The sequence below is a fragment of the Callorhinchus milii genome, unplaced genomic scaffold, assembly GCF_018977255.1.
Source record: "Callorhinchus milii isolate IMCB2004 unplaced genomic scaffold, IMCB_Cmil_1.0 Scaffold2, whole genome shotgun sequence".
In the NCBI taxonomy this organism is placed as follows: domain Eukaryota; kingdom Metazoa; phylum Chordata; class Chondrichthyes; order Chimaeriformes; family Callorhinchidae; genus Callorhinchus; species Callorhinchus milii.
In genome coordinates, this window is record NW_024704743.1 from 15455458 (window position 1) to 15481414 (window position 25957).

The 25957-nt window shown below is 42.3% G+C and overlaps 1 protein-coding gene across 5 annotated transcripts in view; it reads left to right on the forward strand.

Annotated features, from left to right (window-relative positions):
* The first annotated feature begins 3373 nt into the window (after window positions 1-3373).
* Window positions 3374-25957, forward strand: part of LOC103181539 (transcriptional activator GLI3) — a 219517-nt gene continuing 196933 nt past the window's right edge. For 4 of the 5 annotated variants that reach the window (XM_007898098.2, XM_007898100.2, XM_007898101.2 and 1 more), the window contains exon 1: window positions 12916-12939. The gene's annotated coding sequence lies outside the window, so the exon portion shown is untranslated. Of the gene's footprint in view, window positions 3431-12915; window positions 12940-25957 lie in introns of those variants that run through there. The other variant, XM_042331867.1, reaches the window with a different exon arrangement.

Consider the following 25957-nt stretch of genomic DNA (forward strand, 5'->3'; position numbering starts at 1 on the left):
CACCCAGCACCCCTCCCCGCCCACCCAGCACCCCTCCCCGCCCACCCAGCACCCCTCCCCGCCCACCCAGCACCCCTCCCCGCCCAGCCAGCACCCCTCCCCGCCCAGCCAGCACCCCTCCCCCCCACCCAGCACCCCTCCCCACCCAGCACCCCTCCCCGCCCAGCCAGCACCCCTCCCCCCCACCCAGCACCCCTCCCCACCCAGCACCCCTCCCCGCCCACCCAGCACCCCTCCCCGCCCAGCCAGCACCCCTCCCCGCCCAGCCAGCACCCCTCCCCCCCCACCCAGCACCCCTCCCCCCACCCAGCACCCCTCCCCCCCCACCCCCCCCCCCCCCCCCCCCCACCCCCCCCCCCCACCCAGCACCCTCCCCCCCACCCAGCACCCCTCCCCGCCCACCCAGCACCCCTCCCCGCCCACCCAGCACCCCTCCCCGCCCACCCAGCACCCCTCCCCGCCCACCCAGCACCCCTCCCCACCCACCCCGGGGGGGGGGGAGGGTTTGGGTTTCCAAACACTCTCCACTCCGGTGAGTGTCTGTGTAGTGTCGTTGACCACTTCCCCTTTTTCCCCTCCGCGGCTCTCCATTGTAATCGCACAATTGCCGCGCACTTTACACAGCGTCTCGTCTGGAGCTGTTGAGTTGCAGATAAAGTAAACAACTGATGGGATAAGAGACGGTTCTTTGGCTTCAGATACAACAGCTTAAACCAAACACGTGCAAGTGCCGGGGTCGGGGATAGCGTGCGAGCGAGTGCAGTGCAGTGGGAGTGTGGGGGGAGCGACAGTCAGGGAAACAAATCCTGGCGGAGTCTACACTCAGCTTTGCTGGGGTGAAAGGCAACTTTTTGAGAATTATTGTGGTGGTGGAAAGTGGTGCGAGACATCTCCTCACACACAACCCCCACCCTCTCCCCCTCCCTCACCACCCCCACCCTCTCCCCCTCCCTCACCACCCCCACCCTCTCCCCCTCCCTCACCACCCCCACCCTCTCCCCCTCCCTCACCACCCCCACCCTCTCCCTCACCACCCCCACCCTCTCCCTCACCACCCCACCCTCCCCCCCCCCCCCCCCCCCTCTCCCCCCCTCACCACCCCCACCCTCTCCCCCTCCCTCACCACCCCCACCCTCTCCCCCTCCCTCACCACCCCCACCCTCTCCCCCTCCCTCACCACCCCACCCTCTCCCTCACCACCCCACCCTCTCCCCCTCCCTCACCACCCCCACCCTCTCCCCCTCCCTCACCACCCCCACCCTCTCCCTCCTCACCACCCCCACCCTCTCCCCCTCCCTCACCACCCCCACCCTCTCCCCCTCCCTCACCACCCCCACCCTCTCCCCTCCCTCACCACCCCCACCCTCTCCCTCACCACCCCCACCCTCTCCCTCACCACCCCCACCCTCTCCCTCACCACCCCCACCCTCTCCCTCACCACCCCACCCTCTCCCTCACCACCCCCACCCTCTCCCCCTCCCTCACCACCCCCACCCTCTCCCCCTCCCTCACCACCCCCACCCTCTCCCCCTCCCTCACCACCCCCACCCTCTCCCCCTCCCTCACGACCCCCACCCCCTCCCTCCCTCACGACCCCCTCTCTCTCTCCCTCCCTCCCACCCCCTCTCTCCCTCCCAACCCCCTCTCTCCCTCCCAACCCCCTCCCTCTCCCTCCCAACCCCCTCTCTCCCTCCCAACCCCTCTCTCCCACCCTCCCAACCCCCTCTCTCCCTCTCCCCCCCCCCAACAACAATCCTAAACTGTCCTTTTTTTGAGTGTGAGACACACGGGCGTTCATCATTCCTCTTGGAGTTTCCCAGAGAATTACAGCGCCGAAGACACGAATGAGACATGAAACGTGAGGCTGAAGTGGGTGAGGAACTTAAAAAGATAAACCGACACTAAAACATCTTCACACTTTGCTCTCTCTCTCTCTCTCTCTCTCTCTCTCCACACCCTCCCGCCCTCCTAAAAAAAAAGAGTGATTTTAGGAAAGGACCAATTTCTTTCGTTTATTTCTTTTTTTTTGAAAAAAAGAAATGTGTTTTTTTTTAAGAGATAGGGTTTGCGAATGGATTGAAATAAAACCACGCAAACAAACTGCTGTGGGAAGGACCCGCCATGGAACTGGGAATGAGGAGACAGACAGAGAGAGAGAGAGAGAGAGAGAGAGAGAGGAAAGTTTGTCCAACTCTCTCTCTCTCCCTCTCTGGTTTTCCCTTTCGTTGCCCCTCTCCCTTTTTTTCCCCCTTTTCCCCCCCACTTTTCAACCGTTCTCCTCATTTTCCTTTCCTCTCTGTCACGTTCGTCCCCTCCCTCTTCCCGTCTCCTCTCATCTTTTCTCACTTTCTCTCTTTCATTTTCTCTCTAAACACGTTTCTCCCTTTCTCCTCTTCACTTTCCCGCTCTCTCTCTCTCTCTCTTTCCCTCCATCTATATCACTCTATTTCCTTCCCTTCCGTCTCTTTCTCTCCTTCACTTTCTCCACTTTGCCTGTCACATTCCTCTCTTCCCTCACACTTGTCCCCCCCCCCACCCCACTCTCTCTCTCTCTCTCTCCTCCCTCCTTCCCTCTTTCTCTCCTTTTCTCTTTCTTTTCCGCACAATTCAATTCAAACTCAAAAAAAAACTCTCAGCTAAAACTTCCTAAACGACCGCACCACAGCCCGCAAAAGAGTCCGCTGGACGGGGTGGTGGTGGGGGGGGGGGGGGGGTGGAGAGAGAGAGAGAGTGGTGGGTTTGGTTGCTTTGGGGAGGGGGCTGTGTTGCAGCTGCTGGAGGGGAGGAGAGTGGAGAGGGTTGGGGGGGGGGGTGGGGGGTGGGGGGGGGGGGGCGTGTGCATGGGGAGGGGAGGAGTGGGGGGTACTATGCTGTAAAGTTTTACTGGGCGGAGGGATGTGAGTACAGCAGAGAGAGAGAGAGAGAGAGGGGAGGGGGATGGGGGGGAGTTTGCAGACTGACAGCAAGGCTTGCAATAGCCATTGGTGGAGTGCGGTGGGGGGGGCACTCCAGCTCTGGCTCCTGCCGCCTGCGGGGTGGGGGGGGGGGTCACACACACAGAGAGAAAGTGCCACTTTTTTTTGGTTGTTGCTGCTGCTGTTTCTTTCGGGGGGAGAGGGGGGGGAGAGGAGGGGGTGGGGGGGGAGAGGAGGGGGTGGGGGGGAGAGGAGGGGGTGGGGGAGAGGAGGGGGTGGGGGGGGGAGGGAGCTGCTTCGGGAAGTTTTGGTGAGGCCCGAGTTTGCATTGCAGACGGCAGCAGCGAGAGAGAGAGAGTGTGTGTGTGTGTGTGTGTGAGTGTGTGTGAGAGCCTCTCTCACACCCACCCACCCACCCCCCCCCCCCCTCACACCCACCCACCCTCACACCCACCAACCCACACACCCACCAACCCACACACACGCGGATCGCGTTACTGCAACTTACACAGCAGGTAAGTGCAAAGGACACTCTCCGCAAACCTCCCCTCTCCCCCCTCTCTCCGCCGCTTGTTTTGACTCCCTTCCTCCCATCGCTTCCCAACCTCCCATCCCATCCCATCCCATCCCATCCCATCCCTTCCCAGACAGATGATGCCCCATCCGGATGAGCTTTGCCCACCCACCACCCCGTCCCCAAACTCTCCCCAGTGAGCTCTGGGCTGGCCCCGGCTCTCCTCTCCCAACACTTGCCCTGAGCCCAAACCTGCCCGAGCCGAGCTGAGCCCCCCTGCCCTGCCTCTGCCTTGCCCCTGCCCTGCCTCTGCCTTGCCCCTGCCCTGCCTCTGCCTTGCCTCTGCCCTGCCCCTGCCCTGCCTCTGCCTTGCCCTGCCTCTGCCTTGCCTCTGCCCTGCCCCTGCCCTGCCCCTGCCCTGCCTCTGCCTTGCCTCTGCCCTGCCCCTGCCCTGCCCTGCCCTGCCCTTGCCCCTGCCCTGCCCCTGCCTTGCCTTGCCTTGCCTTGCCTTGCCTTGCCTTGCCCTTGCCTTGCCTTGCCCCTGCCCTGCCCTGCCCCTGCCTTGCCTTGCCTTGCCTTGCCCCTGCCCTGCCCTGCCCTGCCCTGCCCTGCCCTGCCCCTGCCTTGCCCTGCCCTGCCTTGCCTTGCCCCTGCCCTGCCCTGCCTGCCTTGCCTTGCCTCCTTGCCCTGCCTTGCCCTGCCCTGCCCTGCCCCTGCCCTGCCTGCCCTGCCCTGCCCTGCCCTGCCCCTGCCTTGCCCCTGCCCTGCCCCTGCCCTGCCTGTGGACGAGGTACTTTTCCTGACGGCCCGACACGCAGTCAAAACTTTTTGTCGCCGACCTTTCTTTCCTGCGGACTTCGCAAGCGAGGAAGAGCGGCCAAACTTCCGCACAACTTTGCAGAGACTTCTGGCGGCGCTGAGGCGATGCTTCCTTCCCTTTCCCTTCTCTCCCTCCCTCTATCACTATCTCTCCCTCCCTCCCTCCCTCTATCACTATCTCTCCCTCCCTCCCTCCCTCACTATCTCTCCCTCCCTCCCTCCCCCCTCTATCACTATCTCTCCCTTTCCTCTCTCGCCCTCTCCCTCCCTGTGTCTCTGCGCGTCCCACAGGAGCTCACCAGCCACTGGCAATAACGTGAGCTCTTTTTAGTTGAGAGGGAGTATTTTTGAAAGGAAAACTTTAGTGTGTGTGTGTCTGAGTGACTTAGTGACTGAGTGAGTTGGTGACTGAGTGAGTTGGTGACTGAGTGAGTTGGTGAGTTAGTGACTGAGTGAGTTAGTGACTGAGTGAGTTGGTGAGTTAGTGACTGTGTGAGTTGGTGAGTTAGTGACTGAGTGAGTTAGTGACTGAGTGAGTTGGTGAGTTAGTGACTGTGTGAGTTGGTGAGTTAGTGACTGAGTGAGTTGGTGAGTTAGTGACTGAGTGAGTTGGTGACCGAGTGAGTTAGTGACTGAGTGAGTTGATGAGTTAGTGACTGAGTGAGTTAGTGACTGAGCACCGCGCAGCTCTCGATTCCCTCGCAACTCACCACACACACACACACACACACACACATATATATATATATTATATATAATATATATATAAAACCACGAACTCCTTTGGCAAAGGGAATTGATAGGAGGCGGATTCGTTTTTTTTTGTGTGTGGCTTGTGCAGACATCTTAATGGCTGCATTCAACTAAATGCAGAGGATTAGAAAGAGAGAGGGAGAGAGAGAGAAGGAGGGAGGGAGGGAGAGAGAGAGAGAGAGGAAGGAAGGAAAGAGAGAGAGAGAGCGCGAAAAATTAAATAAAAACACACAAGTCATTGGGAAGCAACGTCGCTCTCCGAGCCTTAACGAGGGAGAATTTAGTGCTGAAATTAATCTTTGCGGTGAACAGAAAGGGAGCCTTTTGCAAGAGTAATGAGAGTGGAGTTTCGCTAATTCCCCGAGCTGCGCGTTTGTGGACGTGTGCCAACCTCTGTGTATATGTGTAAAACATTTTATAACAAGTTGCTTCCAGCTGTTCTACATATCTCGTCTGCCAACAAAAATCTGTGATGGGGACCATCGATCGCTTCAGTTACGTGGACCCGAACCGCCTCTCTCTCTCTCTCTCTCTCTCTCTCTCATTTTTAGCGTTGGGTTCATTTGGGAGACGCTGACTGCAAAGTAAATATTTCTACTGATTTATACGGGCAAAAGAAAACTTAATTGGAGGAACGTAAATAATTTAAATGAATTTGAGCTCCTGCATTATTCATAGCAGGTATCTCTTTTCGAGTTTAATGCATTGCTAAATACTGTACAACATAAAACGTGACTGGGTGGTTAAAATCCAATTAATAAAGTTCTCAGTTATTCTAGTAGTATTTTAGAGGTCGTTTACAGATGCACTTGGGGAAAATAATATAGGCTGCAACCCGATGTGCTTTGCCTAATGTTGCTCCTGAGAGTTGATTTCACATGGTGAACACCGATGCTTTTTAAAATTGTACTATTGCCTCCTTTTAAGTCCTCTTTTAAAAGAATCTGCTAAGATTAGCCTCTGGTTAATGTTTATATAAAGTAAGTTCTTCGAATGTGACATCTCGAGAATAATGTCGCAAGTAAAACATGCACATAATTAATGAAATCCGCCAAATGGTTATGTAAATTAAAGTTGAAGCTTTAATAATTCAAGAAAGTTAGTAATTTTCCCCCCTATGAAATGTAACATATGGAGTTGTATTAATGTCCCTGAATAGTTAGTGCTTCTCTATATTGCAGTATATTCATAAAATTAATCAAATTATGATTTAGCACTTTTGATAATAATATATAATATCTTTGCATTTGATATAGTGCCTTATCACGTCTTAGAGACGTAACCAAGCGCTTCGCAGAATATACTCTAAAGTGAATTGACTGTATATTTTTGGGGCAATTTAGCAATAATGAAGAGGGTAGTGGCAATAAACTGTTACCCTAAATTCCAGCTGTTTCTACCAAGTTTTTTTTAAAAAAATTCTGCTTTCTGTTAAGAACAGTGACCTTATTATTTGAGTGGCCTCTGCTTGGGGAGTAAAATATACTTTAAAGAGGGTCGTGAGGAAGCAGAATAAATTGACGAGTTTTGAAATCCTCAGGAAAACCTTACTAATGGAATGTTAATGCTATTAAATTGCCTGCAGAAGATTATCTCCAAAGCCTGTCTTTTTTTCATTTTACACAGCTATGTCAAACCCCATGCAGAATCCCGTCTGTATAGGAGTTTTTTTTTGAGGCAAGTCCCTTTTGAAAAGAGCCACTTTTAAGACTTCACATTCACTCTTGCTAAACTTGCTACAACCATGAATGGATTAAATAATTTTCTACATTTGATGCATTCAGATTCAGTGAAAGTACCTAAATACTGTCCTATAGAAATCATACTAGGCATTCTTCCAGTGTGTTTGTGTGTGTGGGTGTGTGTGAATATGTATATTTTTGTAAACTAAGTGATTTAATTTGGGTTTTGTTTATTGTGGGCTTTGGGGATATATTTCTTCAGTGTTGACTTCTGCTGTGGTAGTGATATTTTAATTATAAAATATTCAGTTCGGCCAAAAAATAAATGAGAATCTTTGTGAAAAAAAATGTTCCACCCCAATTTCAATGCTTTTGTTTTGCACTTCTTTGAAATACAACAGTGGACCAGGGAAAGAGCAAAACCGGAATTTTACACTTTGATGGTTTTGTCTTTGATATACTGACAGCAAAAGGTTCACCATTGCTTTTATATACCCCAAGCAGCAACGTCAAGCAGCAGGAGAGTGCCTCAGTGCATTTGTGTTTAACTGCAGAAGAAAAAGTAGTGATAGGCAGCATGGGTTCTCATCAGTTTTCTAATCCCAGATCCCAGAAAACCTTGAGGGCATGCCTCAGATCTTAGTAAAATCATTGTAGACTCTGCCAGTTTGCAGATTAAATATGCTATGTATTCCTGGCTCCTACAACAATTTTGTGAGCTCACAGTACTTCCTGTTTTAAATTCCCCTTCTGAAGTTTTAGTATCTGCTAAAGGCAACCCATTAGACCCTGTTCTTTTTAAAAATCAGTAGCATACATTAACTTGGGGCAGATCTGGAAATTTCTAGAAAGAGCAGTTTAAAAATGATAATATCAGCAAAGTAGAAGAGCTACCAATTTTTATAGAGAGCAGTAATTCCAGATGTTTTTGAAAGGAAAATTGAAGTTATTACATGGTTTTCAAACACCCAAGGCCAAGGCCCATTGTTTGCCTTTTCATCTTCCTGATTTTTAACTTTGTGTATACCTGGTAAATTTCAAATTGGGTTAAGTGTATGCATGTGTAAGTAAACTCCGTGTTTTGTCAGGGCATTTAGTCCCGTCTACCTGCCATACAACTGTACTTAGCTGGAATTTTGCCTAATGGTTGTATCAAAAGTAGCTGTTTACAATGGGGTGGTGGGGTCGGAGTAGAAATTTATGGGGTTCACCCCTTACTAAGCAGCTTCCGGGCTTCCAAAACATGATTCTATAAATATATATATTTTAAAAAACCTTTTCTGTTCTCGCGTTCGTTTGAAATGATCTGATACTCAAATCGACACCTTAAACCATTTTTTCTATTTCAGATTATGCACAGTATAATTCTTGAGGATCATTGCTGTTCTGCAGTCAGTAAAAATTAATAAGCGTGTCAGGTTCTTTGCTATAGGAGGCAGTTATGAAGTATAATACACATTAATAATGTTTTATACCAGAGTTAATGCTTAATGTGATCTATTAAATGTATATACCTAATACCACAAAAAGACAGACGATCACTTATTTTAGGAAAGGCCAATTAGTTTGCAGTTGTAAGCTCATTGCTAAATTTATGAGAAAACCATTATTAGTCTACAAGACATTAATGTGAATAATACTGTCAAATATTGTTCCTGTATACTGTTGTTGAACAGTAAGGATTAAAAGAAAAGTAAATAAAACTCTCTTAAGGGCAGTGAGGTTGCATCTTTGTATCGCTTGGTTAGTTTATATCTTTTAAAGATCATAACATTTATAAAAGGTTTTGAAATTCCAAAGTGTTTATTTTTTCAGAGAGTGACATACACAATCTATGTACGTTGTAGTTCATTGTGTGTGCAACATTTAGCATGTATTTGTTTTGAAAATATGGAATAGAAAGCTTATTTTATTTCAAAATATTTTCTGCAAAAAAAATCTTTTTTCTTCAGTATCACAGTGTGCGGGAAGATGTTCATGTTCAACAGCACAATACAAATTCCTTTAAAAGATATTGAATTCCATAAATGCTGTCTTTACTTCTGCTTTTGCTTTTGAGTTAATGCAGCCTGAGCTAGGGTTTAGCTTACTTGCTGCCTGAATTTGACTTTTCAACTAAAACTAGTTCCTCGTCCATTGTTGTTTTGAATTAATATGTTGGTACTTCATTGAACTGAACTTCACTTGGCTTGAAGGGTTATGAAGTGCTCTGTTGTACAATTTTTATTTTACACTCCTCAGCAATGCAGTTATCCACGTGATAAAGTGTCCTGTTAAATCTTCCGTCTAACATGACTCGATGACTGCCAACAGCTTAAGTGAAAGAAGTAATCAGAATATTTGTTTGAACAATAATATAATTGCGAACGTATTACTTTGTGTGTGTGTGTAGATGTGTAACTAAAGGGCTTAATTCCTTCCACAAAACTTTTTTTTAAAACTCCAATGTTTGCTTGTGGGCAATGTGCCTCAGCATATGTTATTGAGGTGATGATGCTTCTTCAATGTGAACATTGTAGTTGTTTGGCAAGTTAAAAAAGGGTAGTGATTGTACATTTGCGATGTTAGTGACGAGCTGCGGTATTTGTTAAGAATTGTGTATGATTGGAGGTAGCAGTGCAAATCAAAACTGTTGAAGGGTTGCAGTCTTAAATTGTGCATCTTAAATTGACTCAAAACCATTTTGTTTTCACAAAGGTTATTTTGTGAATGAAATTGTGAAAGCTCATTTGTCAAGATGTAGCATGGTTTCAGTTAGCTCTCAAATGCTGAACTTGTTGTCTGTAAGGCTGTCAGCCTGCCTGGTCATTAGTCATCCATGTATTAGTGATGCCTTGAGGCTGTGCGCCCAGTGCTTCTTAACACCATTACAGATACAAAAGTATTTGTACTCTGCCGACTTGTAGAATTACTGGTTATAGTACTGCCTGACTGAGTCTGAGGTAAGCCTCTCCCTACCTCCTAGCTGAATGTAATCCTTTCTGTCTTTCAGGGTAAATTTGGCTGAGGTTTATTATGAAGAAAAACTATTGAGAATGTATGTTCATAGGTTAAGGATAACCGCACAGATATGTTGTGTAGTTAGACAGGTGTGTAGGGCCCAACTGGATTTGATTAAAAACTCATGGACAAGAATGATTTGGTAACTAGTTAAGTGAAAACAGAATTTCAAATTGGCCTTGGCATTACAATATTGTTCATATTTATAGATACTTAATTTTTATTGAAAACTAAATTTATAATTTGGTTTTGCTGTTGCTGAATGTGGCCACCTGAAGAATTTACTATACTTTAGAAGAAAACGTAAATCGAAGCGGTTTTAAATGTGCAGGTGGACAGGCACTTTTATCTTTTCATTGGAAAAAATATGGTAGCTTAAGAAATATGTAGCAGTGCAGAATGGCAATAAAGCCTTCAACTTTACTGTGAGAGCTTTATAAAATGTATTGGACAAGGTGTGCATCTTTTGTGCGTGAAGTGTTGAGTTTTAATTTTAGAGCAGTTTAGAGCAACATTTTTCACAAGCAGGTTTTCAAGCATTCTTTACTAATAGTGCACATGTAACAGGTTTTAACATGTCAATAAATCTCAACATGATTTCTAAAGTGCGGAATGAAATCAGTGCCGGCCGTTGTCATTGATATTATTACTATTATCTGTCACAATCTTTGGTTGTGAAGAATAAAAAAAAATGCTGGAAAGTGGTTTAGTGACAATGTTGATTTTAATATCGTAAAAGTTTTGTAGTGGCTATGTCCTTTGTGGAATATTTGTTACCTTGGATGCCCTGTTTGCTGTCTTCCTGAGAAAAGTAGCAACATGTGGAGACAATGGGTCAGGTTAATTGCAGCAATGAACCGTATTGCATGCGTTGAAACTAAAAACTGTGGTGAGAGGAAAACTGTGATTGCCATCAGTGTGTAGTTCTGGGCATGTTAAACGTTCCAGGCGCTGATCTCTTATCCTTCTAGCCTGAATAGCTTTGTAATTACTTGTCGGTTATACTTGAGTAATGACTGCAGCATGGTGGAGCACTGTATGAAACGAGGAGGGTGAGTAATTAAAAGTGTTTTGATTTTCAGCCAGCTTTTAATATTTTATAGGAATGTTGAAATACTTCCTGCAGTGTTTCCTGCCATTGTAATGTTCGTTAAAGGTTGCTGGTTATTGTTGCTTAAAGATCAGAATGGCATGTACAGAGGAAGTCTTAATAGGGGGAGAAAAGTGTGAAGTAAAGCCAGGCTTAAGAATCAAACCCGTTTTTGCGTAGCTTCTAGCTAACGAGAAAAAAAATTGGTAGAGCTCTAAACAATTTTTTTCCCCTTGTGTTGTCAAGCTGACAAGGAAGGCTGAATTCAGTCTTCAAACTGAGTTTTTTTTAAAAAATTTGTCCAAAAATTGTTTGGTTTGTTTTAAAAAGGTATTGTTGTTTTGTCTTAGCCAGAACACTTTTTGAAAACCAATTCACTGCACTATATGCTAATTTGAAAAACAAAATTCCAAAGTACTCTGCTTTTGCACGTGACATTTTTCAGAATTTTGTATCTGGTTATCTGTACTAGGCATTTTAAGAGAAATGAGAAAATAAGATAACAATGTTATCTTGCATTTGTTATAACACCTTATCACGTTGTTGAGCTGTCTCAAAGCGCTTCACAGAATATATTGTAAAGTGGAGCGACTATTTTGTGGGTGAAGTGCAGTAGCCAATTGTGCACAGCAGTGTCTCACAAACAGTTGCGATGCTCTAACCCAAGAACAATTGAAATGGGAAAAAGACTGATTTTGATGTGGAGGACAAAAGTGATAGAACTTGCCTTTATAGTGATAGTTTTGATCTTTAATGTCTTCAAAAAGTTTTGTGTTGGTTGTACATTGATGGTATATTTCATACCCTGGTTGCCACCTTTATCTAACTGACTTGATAAAATAAGTAATGAATAAAGACAATGGTTTGGGTCAATTGAAGCAATGAACTTAACTGCCAATTAACCAAAAGTGTGCAGCTCTAGAGCTGCTCAAAGGGCTTTGAAGATAACAGCTTGGCTTTACATTTACTGTGACAAATATTAGATTTTTTTTGTAAAGTGATTGCAAAATAATGCACTTAAAACAAATTTACCCTCTTGACTTAACAAAACCTGCTTCTATGTGTAAGAGGACATTTTTGTTCAATTTTTAAAGACAAAAATCAGTTTCTCGTGTAACAGATGGCATAAAGTGTGCAGATATTATATTTTACACTCACTGCACTGTACTAGCAGTTTCTTGACAAAATCATGTGTAACTCTCATTGCAAGCAAATGCTGGTTGTCTGGATGTATTAACTTCAAATTATTTGAATGACATTTATTGCCATTTGTCTTGAGTCACTGCATTGAAATAATAAGGCTCTTCTGGAATTAATAAGAGGCAGTAATGTCAAAATCAGAAGTTTTTACGTTTATTTTATAATCAAACACAGCTATGTTAATGCATTGGTATATTTGGAATGTTTATACTGCAGGAGAATTGATACCCGAGTCATTGCAGACTTTTAATCTGTAATCTACTGAGTAGCCATATGATGAAGATGTTATTAAGACGTATACAAAATGTAGAACTTTGATCACTTTCAGTATTGCATCGTGAAATAAAAAAAATTCAATAACAGTACTTCAGAAAAAAAACGAGAGTTGATTTTGAAGAAGGGTTTGTGTTTATAGCAAAGGAGTAGTAAAGGCAAATTATTTAGTTAATTGTAATACTTTCTTCAGTGCAGATCAAGTAATCATTATGATTATAGCTGCAAGGCTTTCTGCAGACTTAAAGAGTCTCAAAAAATGAATCTTAACAATGAAGAAATGCATAGGAGGTTAGTTTTTTTAAAAAAAGATGCCTTGGATTTATTAAGTAGAAACTATCTCAGTCTGTATGCTGCAAACATTCTTCATATTGCCAGTGTGTACTCTTTTAAAATTGGTACAATAATACATGGTTTGGTAGGAATGTTTGAGTCATTGTCTGTATATTTTATAATATATTTCACGTAAGCAAAATAATAATCCTTGCATTTGATATAGTGCCTTATCACCTCGTTGAGATGTCTAAAAGCGTTTCACAGAATATATTGAAAAGTGAATTGATTCTATATTTTGTGTGCAAAACGCATTGATAGAATCCAATTGTTTGATGTTTTTCGACTAGTCACCTTGTTCTGTGTTAATTGTGTATCTGCAGATATTAGGTGCCTTGCTGGCATGAAGAGGTTTGTTTGGTAAGTGCACAATGCTTTCTGGAAATCAAATAATCCTTGCATTTTGATGATTATAAACTGGGATGTAATGGATAACTAGATCTACATGTGGTTGCCAGGCAATTATCACGTAACTACTTAATATAATTGTTTACTATATACATATAATTGTTTGTTTGTCTACGTGTGTGTAAATGTACAGTATATACAATATAAGAAGGCAATGTTTGAAATCCGATGGCATGTAATACTCAGGAAGGCAATAATACACTTGAACTACATTGCCTAATGCATATCCCTGTTTTTTGGTGTGCCTGCTTAGCATGTATTGGTGTCAAGAAACTACTTAAAACAGAAATGCATCAGGAACCCATTCATTCACATCGACTGGAGAGTAGAAACATAGGAACGATATTGAATTTACAATTCCTTGTGAGTGGGCCATAGGTAGATGGTGTTTGAGCAGGAAACGGGAGTGTTGTAATCATTCGTCAAGTTGAGTACTTTACTACAGTACTGTTTCAAAATGCTGAGCTGAATTTGTACCTATACGTTAACCAATGTTATACGATGTGTGAATACATCATCTCCATGAAGTATGTTTTTGTATTTCGTGGCGATGTGATCACAATTGAGAACAGATTGAGCCTTCACAGTGACCCACTCCATAATTCACATATCAATTTAGTTCCTATTTAAAATTCAATGTTATGTCTAGCTTCCATCATTTTAATTGCTTAGCCAATGTGCAGTATTAATGAAGGACACATGATGAGCACTTGTGAGGTATGCCTTTTATCCCACTCATGGCAGTGACCATAATTCATTGGTAGCCTCATTCGTTGTGAGGTTCCTTGAGTCCCCTTGTGTCACATGAATATTTACTCTACTTTTGTCATCATGTATCTTCTATCCCGATTATGAGGAGATTGGAATTTGGGCCGTATGGTGGTAGATTTAAATGCCCATTAAAAAAATCGTGTCCTTGCATGTTAATTTTGGTCTTGTTGCAGTTTAAGCTTTTTTTTCTGATTGTCTTTTCACAGTAAATTTATATTTACAAAATTATAGGTAGCAAACCAAATGTTAAAAAGCTAGCAGTAATGAACTTACGGGGTTGTGCCTAATTTTTTTTTTAGCCTTCGTCCAATACTGTACTCCCAAGTATTAAGTCATTTTTTTGTAGAATATTACAATTCATGTCAGGTAGCCATAGGAGAGCTAATAATGTTTTGAATTTTCTTTGGATGGCTGAAATAAAACCCATCACAAACACTTGCATTTGTTCAGTAAATATGAATACAGTATCAGGGGCAAAATATACACTACTCTGATTTAAATACAGGTGGGTTGCAACCTTTAACTCATTGGGAGGACATAGTTTTTTTATTATGATTGGCAATAGAAATGATCAGTTTTGGGAAGTAGGTGGTTGCAAATTGCTCACACATACTGATGTGATTGAAACTATCAATTATGATACCAGGAATTTGGGGTTGGTAAATGGGTACCAAATTTTAAAATATAACTGAAATCCCAAATTGCCTTTTTTGAATTTTGCTTTTTTACATTTATTGTTGGCACTAATACATGATTAACTATTTGGGCAAAGCCAAAATACTTTTTTCTGAAAGGAGGAGGAAGCTATAACGTAACTGAGTTGAAGCAATTTTTCAAATCCTCTTTAAACCTTGGAATGCACATGTGTGTGGGCAGCCCTATAACTAAACCCTCTTTTCATAATGTTAGTCATTTATTGGAAATATGGGTTAGCATATGTCAGCCTTTATAAATCCCACAAACTTCTGAGCAAAGCTCAATGTTTGTTCTGATCTCCTCTGTCGTGCAAACTGCATTACCATGGAACTATACGTAGCCTTGGTTAAGGAATGAATTGCACTGCTTCCTTTTTGTGGTCTACTAAAATTATAATTCATGCAGTAAGGGTTTTTATGGCTTCACATTGTTTTGTTTAGCTCTAGTCACACATGCAAGTAGAGTTAGGACAAATAATAATAGTTGTTGCATTTTATATTGTGCCTTTATTGTCAGGAGGTGCTATACAGGATTTTCTGTAGAGCGGTTTTGTAGACGAATGCAGCAGTTAGTTTGCACATGGCAGTGTCCTACAGTTAAGTGAATGACCGATTTTATCTGGGGGTTATTGTTGGCAAGAACACCAGGAGAAACTCCCTCTGCTTTTGAATTGTACCATAGGATCTTGATGTCCTCCCGGATTGGGAGACGAACCTTGGATTAATAACTCATTAGATGGATGATGACTCCCAATAATGCAGTGCACCCTCAGCATTTCATTGAAATGTCAGCCTAAACTGTGAGCTCAAAGTCATAATGTGGAGTGGAATTCTTTGCTTTCTTTAAAAATATTTGCACATTGCCTGATTAATAAATGTTAGTGAACTGTATTTTAATATTTTGTTTGCTTAATAGTTTAGCGTTTGCTAGATTTTCAGTTAAAAGCTGTCCCAAGTGGAAAATGTTCGAAGTATTTGATTGTAAAATAATTACTTGGAGAGTTTCAGTTTTACAACTCAGCATTTTGGACAATGAGATCTTAAATGCAAAACTTATTAATAAGGATTCTGGGTTGCAAATGAGGTTTCCTTTGGTAAAAAAAAGTTTGTCATACAGACCTGCAGGAGTTCTGCATTGGTTCAATTTACATGCAACGTGGTGTTTTCATGTATTTGCGTAATGTAATTAGGGTTGTTAAAATAATCCCTATTTGAGATTCAGAGCCCTTATTGAGATATCCTGAGTGAATAAGCCCTAAACTCTACTCTGTGTGAGGGGCGCTATATAAATGCAAGCTGTTGTTGAATTTGCTGTATTTTAGGTCCTTGTGCATTACAATGTGTGTCACTGAGGCAATGTGTCTTCCCCCACCCCAATCAAATTAAAGCATGGGCACAAGCAGAAAAAAGAACAATTGGTAGCATGTATAGATAAGTTACCTTTGCTACAAGATGTAGTCCTTCCTCAAATTGCACAGAGCATTTTTCTTATGAGTTAAGTATTGAAATAATAATATCATCTTTGTAGAAAGAGAAAATGTTATAATGGAAAATGTTTCCAACTATTAGCAGCCTAAAGCCTGACTTTTAACAAGTCATGTGGAATATGTGTGCCATGCTAATGTGGGTGAAATAATTCTGTATACATCTTAAGTTGACTGCACAAATCTGGTTAATCGTAGCATGGGCTTTCACCACTACAGTAATTCCAAAACAGTAATTGACTGCTGTACAGAGACATAATCTCTGTTTAAAAGCAATTTTAGCTCTCCTTCCACTGGGCTCTTTTGTTGAAGAGTAAGCTCATTCATGCACAATATTTTTTGTGGAATGGCTGTGTGCAAGTAAACAAATACAGATAATTATATTTGTTTTTAAAATTGTTTAAAACCGCTCTTTGAATTGTATATACATTCTTTCAGCTTGATAACTCTTTTAGTTTACCTTGTTGCTGTTATTGCAAAGATATGAATGTTAATGTAAACAGAACCAGAGAAAGATGTAGCTATGCTTCACCTGAGGTGTCAATACTGTGCGTTGTGGTTATTTTCTCTCCCAGATGTGAAATACAGGAATGATGTAAGAAAAGATTCTTATGTTCTTGGAGCTATGTGAAGCGCTTTGAATCATCATTCTAACATTACTTTAGTTCACTTTAATTTAAATGATTAGAATTCCCATGCTTTTTTATTTTTGTTTCCTTTTAATCCTGCATGTTGCTTGCTTACGTCTCTATTTTTGCATCAAATATCCCAGCAAATGGCTCGATATACAATACACTTGTTTGTGAATGGTTTCTTTTAATTCCCCCAACCAGAAGCAACTTTCTGCCTTTCCCCTCCTCCCCTCCCCATCCCCTGCTGTGTGAGGTGCTCCATCTAGTGGACCCTCTCAGAAGTCATAGAAACTAACGCACCCAAGTTAAGTGGGTTAAGGTGATAGGTAATCATTGGTCTTCAAACTACAACCTCAGATCCTGTTGAGTCCCATCCTTCATTAATTTTTCAATCACGTTTTTATAAGGTAATAGTCTTTAAGAAATGCTTCAGCTTAGCATAGTTGGTAACTATCTTATGATAAATGGTAAAAACAGTGAATTTGGGTTGTGCCTTTATCGTGGGTAAACATGAGGGAGAAGGGAATAGAAGGGTATGGGAGAGGGGATCAAGAGGGGGGCCAAGAGTCATGTGAAGTATAAATCCTGGCACAGACTAGTCGGCTTGTTCCTGTTTTGTGACATTCTATGTATTAGGAAATCACACTGTAGAGGTCAATATTTTTGGCTATCATTATAAGACTCCATTGAAGGTGGATTCGATTGGATATTGATCATTTTTGCTTGTTTTGTTTGCGAAAGTTACAATTGTTTGAATTAACAAACATTGTTTTAAACAAAATACTTCAGGCTATGCAGGTGCTGAATCCCATTATTATAAATGGTGATCCATTTGGACAGTACGTACGGTTTCAGTCGGCCTTTTGCCAAATGTTAATTGTTTGTTGTATTTATATGAAAATCTTTATGAATTAAATTAATTTAGAATGTGAAGTTTGAATTTGATGTGCATTAGACTTGTATTTTGTTTAATCACAGCTAACTATTACAGAAAAGATGTTTAAATTCTGAGCAATTACTTAAATTCTATAATTTAGAAACCAATATGTGTTTTTTATTGTCAATTGCATCCTTATGAACTATTTGCACTGTGCTTTCCTATAAATTGTGTAACTCTATTTGGTACTGTATCTCATAAAGAAGATTGTATCTGTGGGTTTAAATTTTACTTCGTTCAGGAATTTTTTGTCATAGTGAGGTCGCTTTTATTATGTTCTACAATGCCTGCTGTAGATTGTGAGTTTGTGGAAAATTGATTTATTTGAAGAAACTAACTAAAAAAACTCTTAAATGTGTGGTGTGACTGAGTAACTGTTGCAAAGGAGAATGAGGAACTTGTGGTTGACGCGTCTCCCCATGAATGTGACTGGAATAGATTGAGGGCAAGTAATTAATAAAATATTTTCCACGGTTTGCAGTTGTGCCACTAAAAATTAAAGTCAAAATGCAGATGAACAATTGGATTTGTGTTGGGCACAATGTAGCAAAATAATGAACTGCAATAATCTTGGTAGAAATATTACTCTGATATGCCAGGAGTGGTTGGAGGGAGGAAACATTTTTCTATAGTTTCAGATTAGTTCTAAAGTTGTAATTTAAGGGAAACTGAGTAAGACAGTACCCTACGGGTCTTAGATTTTGAATCCAGCTCATATCATGGGATGAAAGCCATCTCTCTCTTTCTCTCTCTTTCTGATAGTTGAAGTAGTAAAAAGTGAGGTGTGTTTGGTTAGTTGCAGCCTAAATCTTAGTTGGTGAATCCATGATGCAAAAGCACTAACAATTAGCACTAAATTGATGAAATCACTCAGGCTGGTGTGGTTACTTACAGAAGCTACAGTTGTGATTTAGGGTAGACCTGCTGCTAGTTGTATTATAGCTGATCTGGAATTGTATGGTGCTGACAGTGGAAAAATGTTCACCACCTGCACCCCTTTTTCTTTATTTGTGCCCATGTCAATAGCTTAAGCAGGACGCAAGAAGTGCTGGAAATAACTTTTGGAATCATTTAGGGGATTGTCAACTTGTTACTTTAATAATTGTATTTGTTTTATTCAAAGACAAGATTCAATGCTGTAGAGCTAATAAGTTGGAGATCCCGAGAAGAATTTGCTCTTGGACAATACTGGTCCTAAAAATATCTTTTACATGCTGGATTGCTTCCAAGCAGAAAACCTTCAGAAAAGCACCTCTCTGACTGAAAGAAAAAAACCCAAAGTGAACTTTATTAGATAGCTGACCATTACACCCAGATGTATAACTATCATATGCAATCCATTTTAAGAGCAGGCTGGTGCTGGTTTCCAGCTTTTGATGTGCTAGATCGCTAATGGGTTATAAATTGTCCATGGCGCAAGGTCGCCTGTAGATCGCTGGAGTATGCTGCAGTTGGAAATAAATCTTGCTGATAATTTCTGCTAAGGACAAGCAGTTTCACTTAACTGCTGTCAAACTGAACGGGAAGTTGCTTTTAAATAGAACAGTCTGCCTTCAGGTTTGGGAGACCCTTGGCTGCTGATGACACGTTTTAACAACGTGTGCATGTCCTACAGAACTCTATTTATATTGAAGAGTAAGGTTGTGTCATACAAATAGCACTATTTTGTGGTTTATAAAGGGTGATCGAGAAGGTTTTCCAGTGGGGACAGAACCTGGATTAGATTTTTAAAAAAGTGTATTTTCAAAGGGGCAAGCTGTCACCTCCTGACATCGTCTAAGGAAGCAATAATAGAAAGTTAATCTCTTCCAGAAGTATGAACAGCAGAAGGAGTCACTGAAAAATATATATAACCATGCAATGGTACTGCATTTCCTTCACCTGTTTGTATACAGCTTAGCCCAGCTCACTGGAAGAGTGGAGAGACAAATATGTTGCTGTTACATGAGTTAGTGGTCAATTGTAATGGGAAAGCTCTGAATTGAAACTTTCCTTACTTAGTTCACAAATTTATAAGACATGTGATGGATTTCTATTTCCTCCATAATTAATAGTTCGGGAGCACTTTTAGTACGTTATTAGATTTTAAGAGATGCATCTCAAACTTGTGCATCCACATCAAATCTAGTTTCTTAGAATGAGCAGACAGATACCAGATCAAATTAATATTGTGCTTTTCAATCCAAGAAAGTAAACTATTTTATTTTTTACGCAGACTGACCTGAATTTGAATTTCAGATTTTTGCAGTGGGTAATAACTCAATTTTGTTTCTCTTTGCCCCTACCGCTTCCTGGACAGTATGTAAACTTCACACCATTCTTCCTCATTGATTTAACTTTGATACACCAATGAATAGGCCAGTGTCTAAAGAGGAAGCCATGGAACTTTGCCCGCTCAAGCGTTCACTTCCTTATAGTAGCCATACCCTTCCCAGCCTGAGTTGCTTATATGGTCTTGCTCTGGATTTGCAGCTCAATTCTTTTCTTTCCTAGCTTTGCTACTGATGGCTTCTTCCTCATGCCAGCATTTCTTCAGATCTCACCATTGAGCAGTTTGTTTTCTTTCCATTTGTTTTAGTTTTGTGGCGAGCTTCTTTTTCTTGGTGCTTTTTGTCACAATTCTTGTAAAGTTTGTCATTTCAGTATCTCTTTTGCCCAGCGTGGCTCCTTGCTGGGACTACAGCAGAGTGTTGAGAGTTGGGTTTGCTGAGAGTTGGAGCTTGGGAAAGGTGTGGAATATTTAAGTTTAAAAGTTAAGCGTGTAGAGTAAGACTAAATTGGCTCTTAGACTGCCTTTGTATGAATAATCTAGTGGTTGTGGTGGAGAGGTTAGGCTGATTGGCTGGTTTGAATGAAGTATAAGGTCCTACTTCTTCACTTATAAAAAGGGAGGTTAATAGAATGGGGTGAGATTACAATAATTGGTCTAACAAAAGCATGACTACAGCCTAGAGAAGACTGGCAATTTAATATTCCTGGAGTTAGAATCCTTAGGAAAGGGAGAGAAGGGGGTGGGAGGGAGAAAGGGGCTGGGGTGGCTCCTATCAAAGAGAGAGGAGGAGGGATATTGGAGAGGAAAATACAAAAACGGAAAGGAAGAGTAAGATAACCTTAGGGGGTGTTCATTATAGATACCTGGATCGTGGCAAGGAAATGTATGAGCAACTTAAAAGGCTTGCAGTAGTAATAAGATCATATTATTGCGTGACTAATTATCTAAGGATAGATTAGGAAAAGATAACTGAGTGTGGTGGGAATGAGGAATGATGAGGGTCTTTTGGAGGACATTGAAGACTTTCTTAGAACAATATGTTTGGATGTGCACTAGTAAAATGTAGAGGTTGCTTCGATCCAGGGCAGGTAAACTAAACAGTGACTATAATATGATAAAGTTCACTGTCTAAATGGATAAAGGAGTAAAGGAGGAGTTCGGCATTAACACTGGGTGGCAGAATTCTCATTGGGTGGAAGAACAGAGGAACATGGTGTACAAATACATAATATGTTAAACGGAAAATAGCTGTTCAAAGGGCAAATAGGATTTTTTTGTACAGAGCCATTGAATAGAAAAGTAAGGAAGTGATGAGTAATCTATTGAAGGCTTTGGTTAGAAATGAAAAATGGATGCAGTTTTGGGAGCCATATTATAGAAAGGATCTTCGAGCTATGGAGAAGATGTACTCGTGTTTCACGAGGACAATACTGGAGATAAAAGGACGTATAGAATCATAGAGTTATACAACACAGAAGGAGGCCATTTGGCCCATCATGTCTGTGCCGGCTCTTTGAAAAGTACTAGTATCCCGTATGCTTTTTAACAGCTTTATCTACCTGTCCTGCCACCTTCAAAGATTTGCTTATATGAACCCCCAGGTCTCTCTGTTCCTTCATCCCCTTTAAGATTGTACCATCAGCTTATATTGCCTCTCCTCATTCTTCCTCCCAAAATGCATCACTTTGCATTTCTCCACATTAAACTTCATCTGCCACATGTCGGCCCATTTTACCAGTCTGTCTGTGTCCTCTTACAGTCTGCTACTATCCTCCTCACTGTTTACTACTTTTCTTAGCTTAGTATCATCTGCAAACTCAGAAATTGTACTCCCTATACCCAAGTCCAGGTGATTTACTTAGATCAAAAAGAGCAATGGTCCCAATACTGACCCCTGGGGCACACCACTGCACACTTCCCTTCAGTCAGAAAAAAAACTGTTCACCACTACTCTCTGCTTTCTGTCTCCCATCCACTTCTGCATCCATGCTGCATTTAATACCGTGAGATTCTATTTTGCTTACAAGTTTCTTATGTGGCACTTTATCAACGCCTTTTGATTATCTGTAAAATCTACATCAACTGCTCTACCTTCATCCACCCTCTCTGTTACTTCATCAAAAAACTCTATCAGGTTTGTTAGACATGATTTGCCTTTAACAAATCTGTGTTGGCTGTCCTTTATTAACCCATATTTTTCTAAGTGAAAATTTATTTTGTCCTGGATTAGTCTCAAGAAAGTTCCCCTCTTCTGACGTTTAGGCTGACTGGCCTGTGGTTCCCGGGTTTATCCTTCTGGCCCTTTTTGTACAGGGGAGTAACATTAGCAACCCTCCAGTCCGCTGGCAACACCCCGGTATCCAAGGAGTCTTGAAAGATTGTGGGCAAAGCCTCTGTTATTTCCACCCTTACTTCCCTCAGTAATCTAGGAAGCATCCCGTCCGGAACAGGTGACTTATCTACTTTGAGCACCGACAACCTTTTTAGTACCTCCTCTCGGTTTATTCTTATCGTATCCAATTTCTCTACCCTCTCCTCCAATACTGTGGCATTGGCTGCATCCTCTTCTTTTATTACGACAGATGCAAAGTACTCATTCAGTACATCAGCCATGCCCTCTGCCTCCACAAGAAAATTTCCTCTTTGGTCCCTAATTGGATCCACTCTACCTTTGACTATTCTTTCATTCTTTATATGCTTATAAAATACCTTAGGGTTCCCTTTTATGTTACCTGCTAATCTTCTCATACAATCTCTTTGCCCCTCTTATTTCCTTTTTCAGTTCTCCTCTGTACTTTCTATATTCTATTTGATTATCTTCTATATTTTGGACCTGCCATTTATCATAAGCCTCCTTTTTCTATTTTATTTTAATTCCAATTTCTTTATTCATCGAGGGAGGTTTTAATGCCCTACCTTTCCCTTTTGTGGGAATGTATTTGTTCTGTCCCTGAACTATCTCTTCCTTGAAGGCTTCCCATTGCTTGTTAGCTGTTTTATCTGCCAATCTTTCTTTCCAGTCCACCTTGGCTAGGTCCCTTTTTAACTCTTTGAAATTAGCCATCTTCACTTTGTTTGCTCCTTGTCCCTTTCCATAAGTACTTTAAACCTAATGATGTTGTGATCACGGTTGTCCAGATGCTCTCCTACTGAAACCTGCTCCACTTGCCTCACTTCATTCCCCAGAACTAGATCCAGCATTGCTTCCTTCCTCGTTGAACTGAAAACATACTGATCCAGAAAGTTATACTGCACATATTTCAGGAATCCTTCCCCCTCCTTGCCCTTCACACTGTTATTTTGCCAGTTTATGTTAGGATAATTGAAGTCCCCCATTATCACTTCTCTATTGTTTTTTCATCTTTCTGAAATCTGCTTACAGATTTTCTTGTCTATCTCCTTCCCACTATTTGGTAACTTGTTTGTCCTCTGTAATGCTACATCTGGCTTCCCTTCCCCTCTCGTAATTAGTTTAAACTCTTCCCCACAGCACCAGTAAGCCTCCCTATGAGGACATTGGTCCCAGCCCTGCTCAGGTGTAACCCATCCACCTTGTACCAGAATTGGTCCAAATGATCCAGGAACTTTTCTGCACCATTTCTCAAGCCATGCATTCATGTATTTGATCCCGGTGTTTTGATACTCACCTGCACGAGGCACTGGGAGTAATGCAGAGATCACTACCTTTGAGTTTCTACTCTTTATCTTTTTCCCTAGCTTCTGATATGATCTCTGCAGGCTCTCAACCCTTTTTTTCCCTACGTCATGGATCGCAACATTGACCACGACTTCTGGATGTTCCCCTTCCCCCTGTAGAACGTTTTGCATCCGTTCCGTGATGTCTTCAAACCTGGCACCAAGGAGGCAACATACCATGCGAGAGTCACATTTTTGGTTGCAGAAACGCCTGCCTACTCCTTTCATCATTTTGTCCCCAATGACAATTACATTGACTCTTCCCTGTGTACCCGTGTGCATCCATTTGCTTTTGACTCCCCTCCCTGGAGGTGCCATTACCCTCACTGGTATTCAGTACAGAAAACCGGTTTGTGCGTGCCACACTCTCAGGGGATTTCTGCACTGCCTGTCCCCTCTTCTTACCATGCCAGGTAGTCACCCACTCACTCTCTTCTGTGGCTGTGGGGTGACCACCTACCTCTTGAAACGTTCGATCCATGAACTCTTCAGTTTCCCGTATGCTATGTAGTGATACCAGCCTCTCCCCGAGCTCAGAAATCCTGAGCTCAAGCTCAAGCAGCCGGAGGCACTTCCTACACACGTGTCTGTCCATGGCACACAAGGCATCCTGGAGTTCCCACATGGCACACATTGTGCATGCAACTGGTCTCATCTGCGCTACCATATTCCCAGACATTTTATGTTACCTCAAGATAGATTTACCACTACTCTGTTGAATGAAAGAGTTCTCTCTTGCTTTCTGGCATCTGTCTTGCTCTCTGGTATCTCTTTTGCTCTCTGGTATCTCTCTTGCTCTCTGGTATCTCTCTTGCTGAAGAATTCCCACTCTCATTAATTCCTTAACAGAATTCTCACTCTGTTCCACCTCATTCCGTTCTCCCCTCACACTGCTGGGCTCTCTGCTCCCTGCTCTGCTCTCTAATGTAGCTTTGGAAGAGGTTAGGACTCTTCCTGTTGGAGCATAAGAAGGGTCAGAGGAGTTAGCATCTCAGAGTGCTTAACAGTGTTGGAACCTGACTCCGAGCCCGGGGGGTGGCAGGTGATCAAGGTGGTTAGTGTATTGAAAGACTTTCAGAGAATTAATTGTTTAAAATAGACTATCTGCTGGTCGGAGATTCAAGAACGAGAGGACGCAAATTCAGGATTGTGACTGGGGGAATAAAATGAGAAGTTGAAACCATTTATTTTTATCCCAAAGTGTTGCCAGGGTATGAAATGATTTGCCAGGGTGGGCTGATAGAACTGAATTGGGCATAGTGTTTAAAAAAGAATTGGACTAGTTGACGCAGAGGAAGGGTAATAGAGGGTGAGCCCACTGTTTAACCAACATCAGTAGTGGGCATTCAAACCTTTGTGAGTAACAACTGCTTCAATCTAAAGTTCCTGACTGCCAGGTGGTGTTGCAGCCTATAGCACAGGGCACCTCCCTTGGCAGGAATAGCTGACTGTGAATTTCATTCCAATTTCCATTTAAAGAACAATATTGTGCCAGGATACAAGTTGAGGAGCTGTTAATAGCATTTTAAGTAATGGCAGAAAAATGCCAAAATAATCCTTGACTCATAAATGGACCAAGTAAGCAGCCTTCATACCAAGTCCTACATTCTTTAGAGCTAGGCAGGATTTTGAGGCAATTAGAGCTTGTTCATACTTGAGTTGAAAAGAACCAAATGGACAGTATCAGGGGCCTAAGAAGAAATCCCTCCTCCTGATGATAGTAATTTGTTACTCTATACATGGCTAATTTTGACTTGATCAGAATCAGTACTGAAAGTCAGATTGTCATGGAAGGGTTCCCCCCTGCATTTTAAGAGGAAAGTTCCTAACAAATTGGTTTTGACTTTGAGGTAAAGAAACCCCTTTCTTTCTCAATCAAAAATGCTCCATTCTCCATGCCAAGTAAACTGTGTACAACTCCTGATATTTCATTATGCCAGAGAACGTAGGGCATGACCCACTTTGAATTTTAAGACCTGGAATAAAACTACTTCATTCTCAAAGTTCAAGATAGCAAGGGAGACTGATCTACTTGAGGATCTGGGAAAGTGATGAGCTGCTGTGGACCTCAAAGATATGGACCTTCAGATATCAGATTTCTAATTTAAGTTATTCATTTAATGTAGAGGAAGTAAATTTCCATTTGATCTGATGTCAGCATCCAAGGTGTTTATGAAGTATTGGTTATTAATGTCACTCTTATTTTGACTACAGCACATTCACATCTGCTCTTACTTAGGTAATTGGCTCAACCAAGCTCCCTTTCAAAACTCTTTTAACGACTGTGGTCTAGCAGGTGTTGAGTATCCTGGGGAAGCTGTAAATCCCCGTCAGCAAGAGGAATCTCAACGAGATCCAGGGAAGGATTCAGGCCTCAGTTCCAGAAGCTCTCAGCATATTTGTTTCAAGATTGTTTCTAAAATGGGTGACTTAAATGCTCACCCCTCTCTGTGCAATGCTACTTTGAGTTCTGGTGTCGATAT